The 4,837-nt window shown below is 48.6% G+C and overlaps 1 pseudogene; it reads right to left on the minus strand.

The window, feature by feature from the left end:
• LOC139379576 (DEP domain-containing protein 4-like) lies at positions 1-4,376 on the minus strand (annotated as a pseudogene).
• Between the last annotated feature and the right edge of the window lie 461 nt (positions 4,377-4,837).

A 4,837-nucleotide genomic window follows, 5' to 3' on the forward strand; every position in this document is an offset into this window, starting at 1 on the left:
CTAGAAAGTGGAGGAGAAGTGTTGGAGGAAGACTATGGATGGTGCTTCTGGAACTCCTTGACCAGCCTCCTCCTCTCCTTGACAGACAGGGCCTTGCTCAGGCTGATGTCCCTGATCAGCTGCTTCAGGCTCTCCAGGGTTGCCGCCTCGCACTGATCCTCATACTGCTGCAGCGACACCTGCTGGCAGAACGTAAACACTGCAACATAATGAGGAGAAGGGCGTCAATACAGAGGTGTATTTATTAGGGAACACATCACGGAAAACGGAAATGAGCTTCTCATTGGTAGTTCCTGCCCGTTTCAGTCGGTTTTATTTCATTTCGTGCCTAGTGAACACCACACTGATGGTGGTTTATTTCATTACTGAAGAGTAGGGACGACTCACTATTTTATGTAGTACTGTTATGATAATAGCATAAGCACAAAAGGGCATATACTGTAGATCACCAAGTCCTAAAATTATGTATCAAGTGGGCCTGAATGTACACAAGTTGGATTGAACTCACTCGCAATGTTGTTTGGATCTCTTGGAGTACCTCCTCCCTGCCGTTGGAGTACCTCCTCCCTGCCGTTGGAGTAACTCCTCCCTGCCGTTGGAGTAACTCCTCCCTGCCGTTGGAGTACCTCCTCCCTGCCGTTGGAGTACCTCCTCCCTGCCGTTGGAGTACCTCCTCCCTGCCGTTGGAGTACCTCCTCCCTGCCGTTGGAGTACCTCCTCCCTGCCGTTGGAGTACCTCCTCCCTGCCGTTGGAGTACCTCCTCCCTGCCGTTGGAGTACCTCCTCCCTGCCGTTGGAGTACCTCCTCCCTGCCGTTGGAGTAACTCCTCCCTGCCGTTGGAGTAACTCCTCCCTGCCGTTGGAGTAACTCCTCCCTGCCGTTGGAGTAACTCCTCCCTGCCGTTGGAGTAACTCCTCCCTGCCGTTGGAGTAACTCCTCCCTGCCGTTGGAGTACCTCCTCCCTGCCGTTGGAGTACCTCCTCCCTGCCGTTGGAGTAACTCCTCCCTGCCGTTGGAGTAACTCCTCCCTGCCGTTGGAGTACCTCCTCCCTGCCGTTGGAGTACCTCCTCCATGCCGTTGGAGTACCTCCTCCCTGCCGTTGGAGTACCTCCTCCCTGCCGTTGGAGTACCTCCTCCCTGCCGTTGGAGTAACTCCTCCCTGCCGTTGGAGTAACTCCTCCCTGCCGTTGGAGTAACTCCTCCCTGCCGTTGGAGTAACTCCTCCCTGCCGTTGGAGTACCTCCTCCCTACCGTTGGAGTACCTCCTCCCTGCCGTTGGAGTACCTCCGCCCTGCCGTTGGAGTAACTCCTCCCTGCCGTTGGAGTAACTCCTCTCTGCCGTTGGAGTAACTCCTCTCTGCCGTTGTAGTAACTCCTCCCTGCCGTTGTAGTAACTCCTCCCTGCCGTTGGAGTACCTCCTCCCTGCCGTTGGAGTACCTCCTCCCTGCCGTTGGAGTACCTCCTCCCTGCCGTTGGAGTACCTCCTCCCTGCCGTTGGAGTACCTCCTCGCTGCCGTTGGAGTAACTCCTCCCTGCCGTTGGAGTACAGATTACACTCTTGAGAATAGGGTGCAGTATTAAGTCTTCTGATGCCTGACTTTAAAAAGGCAAGGTGTCCAAATCCTGACTTTAAAGCCTCCCTCTGTAGCTACTATTTCCATTCAACAATGCAGCCCTAAACTTGTTTATTTTGGTATCGGAGAACTGCGGGCGAAGGTCTGTCAGAAGAGGGCCAGGGAAGAGGATCAGGGATTTCAGGTGCCTACCTTAAAGAGCTGAGTGTGGTTGTCCATCAGAAACATCAGCAGCCTCTCGCTCTGGGTACGAGATAGCTCTTTATTCTGCACGATGACCTTCAGAAATGTCCTGCAGTCGGCGGCTGCCACCAGCCATGCGTCCAGCCTACAGTGTCACAGGGAGAGGAAGCCAACTTCAGGGCCTTCTTTTAATGTCAAAAGAGCTTAAATATAATTTAATGGGAGGTTGTTAATGTTTTGACCAGGGGTTGGAACCAAAATTTTAAAAATGTGTTCCGTTCCAGGTTTCCGACCAGAAAAAGTTCTGAACCGGTTCATATAGTTCCTTTTCATTCAGTGAAATCAACAGTTTTTACAAAATAGCTAATTCATTTACTCAACAAATTAGCATTGATGGAGAAGCTTTCTATGGAAGCGTAAGCTAGTTCTTTACATGTTGATTGGTCAGATATTTTAGTCGCATCTCGCGCCTGCACTATTACCGGTAGGGGGAGAAAGAGAGACAAGCTTGGCTTGAAGCACTGAACATCATGACATGAACTGGAATGTGTTTAGGCCATTACTTGCATTATAACTTTATACCAAATTATATACTAGATATTAAGAATATTTTTGGAACAAAAATAACATTATTAACCCATTCTAAAAGATTTGAAAATAATGTTTCTGTTTCCCGGAACACGAGATCACTTTCATTCCCAGTTCAGTTTCCGTTCCTCAAATGACTTTTTCAGTGTTCTGTTCCATAAACCGGGTCCAATCCCTGGTTTTGACCAACAAAATAATGCTTACAATTCCTAGTATCTTTTCCATTAAATCATACGGCGGCTGGTTAGGTACTAACTCGGGAAGGTTGAGGGTCTGGGGCAGCTCACGGTCCAGGCAGGTGTTGGAGATGACCAGGTCCTGGTGGTGGCTCTGCAGCAGCTGCAGGGCGGCAGCCTGGGGACGGGGCTGGGCCCCCCGGGTCGGAGTCGCCAGGATGCAGTCCAGCACGGGTAGCTCCACCGTCTGCAGCAACGTCTGCTGCTTCCACACCTCCTCCACCACCACTGAGGACAGGGGAGAAGGGAGAGAGGGGGCTAGAATGACAAGCAAGAGTGGGAAAGAAAAAAATAAGGGAGAAAAAGGGAGGACAAGACAAAGGGAGGGGGAAAAGAGGGATGGAGGGATACAAAGAATGGAAAATAGGAAAAAAGAAAAGTACATTATCTTTTCTAATATAGTAATTTCCAACATGGCCAGGTGGAGACAGCCAGGCTTTGTCATCTCACCTGTCTTTGAAAGGAAGATGGTGGTGGGGGCTTTGGTAATGGCCTTAGGGAGGGAGGGCTGCAGGTTGATGATCTTCAGCAGCCTCTCCACCCTCCGGTCTGAGGGGCCCAGCGCCAGGGGGTTGGAGATGGTCCTCAGCTCACTCAGTCTGCAGAGAGAGAGCAGTGATGATGTAGTATAGTAAAACCGTGTGTGAGAAAGAAAAATAAAGAATGAGAATGGGTGTGCATGTTTGTGACTCAGACAAACCTAGAGCCTTTCTTCCTCTTCCCCACTAAGTCCTCAGGGGCCATATTCTCTGTGTCCCCATCCTTCCCAGCCTTAATGGCTGAGCCGGGCAGCGAGCTGCAGTCCTGGAAACGGTAGAGGCTGCAGCCCGTGTCCTCGAAAGTGGCCTCCTAGTCCTGGAGGAACAGCTTGGTCCCCACCGCCTCAAACACCTTGGCCTCCATGAGCGCCTGGCAGAGCCTTGAGACGTGACACCTCGCTGGCACAGAAGAAGACGTTATGCATCAGGTAGCTGAACACAGCGTCTACAGCATCCGAGCCCATGAAACAGTCAGGGTGCACACACAGATGGCGCCGCCACGTCGCACCTCCACCTGTATCTGCAGTGCCTGGAGGATGTTGAGCCACAGCTGTGTAGCGTGGAAGGGCCCAGAGAATCCTATGTGATGACATATTCAGGTAGTAGACGCAGACATATTTCATCAACAGTATGGCGACTGCATGCAAAATAAATAAATAAAACAACAACAATACGATAGAGTTCAAATCTGCCAAGACAGCTGTTGGATCCTGTCAGTTCAGATTTTTGAGGGGGGTTGTTGATTTTTGTGGGATGTCGCCACGCCGTGTGTGATGACGTCACCTTCCTGAATCTAGTTAGTTAGCTAACGTTACCCTTCACTCCAATATTAATTACAAGCCTCTAGTATGTTCGTTTAACTTCAGTATACTCAGTTGTGTAAAATATAAGGGTTGTGGCCATAAGCCATAAAACATGACATGTAGCTAGCTAAGTTAGAATGTAATGTGTTTATAATGGCTTAGCTAGCAGTTTAACCAACGAGGTTAACTAGCTAACGTTAGGCTAGTCAGATGAGTGAACACAGCTTTGCACGCTGGCTGTGTTTTTGGATATGAAAACAAAAAGTTGAAAGCTTGTTACGGTTTATAACCTAAGTATTTTCATGTTAATTTCTCACCTGGTTGAACATTTTCACAAAGCCTCCGTGTTTGACTGTTCAATCGTCTAAACCTCGGAGTTAAATCACCCGCCATCGTGAAAAAGGATGTGACGTAGCTTCTTCTTCGATGAGGTGTAACGGCGGTTGGCATCCAATAAATGTTGCATTTCCTCCACCAACTAGACAAGGTGTTATGGGATTTTTATGAATAATGACTAAATGATGTATACATTTAACGTAGAATTATAACTAATATAATTATACCCTGTCTGATGAAGAATGTTTGTACATAGGCAAAGAGGAAGTGTTAACAGACAACTTGTGACAGACAACTTGTGACCACAGTGAAACTAACAACAGGAAATATGTCTCGTCCCCAACCAGGGAGGGGAGAAACCATTGGGCTTGCAGTAGATTGTGTAACATGTGGTAGCATATGATAAGCAATATGTATGTGTTGGAATGGAATTGAAAAGCAGCTTTGTCATTGTCAGGGAGGAGGAGGGACATTTATGACGAAATGAGAGGTATATAACCAATGTACATGAAATGATGGGCAGAGCTAACAAGAATAAACACTATTGGCTAATTTAGTGGCTGGTCTCTGTCCAT

The sequence above is a fragment of the Oncorhynchus clarkii genome, chromosome 21 (genome assembly GCF_045791955.1).
Source record: "Oncorhynchus clarkii lewisi isolate Uvic-CL-2024 chromosome 21, UVic_Ocla_1.0, whole genome shotgun sequence".
Classification (NCBI taxonomy): domain Eukaryota; kingdom Metazoa; phylum Chordata; class Actinopteri; order Salmoniformes; family Salmonidae; genus Oncorhynchus; species Oncorhynchus clarkii.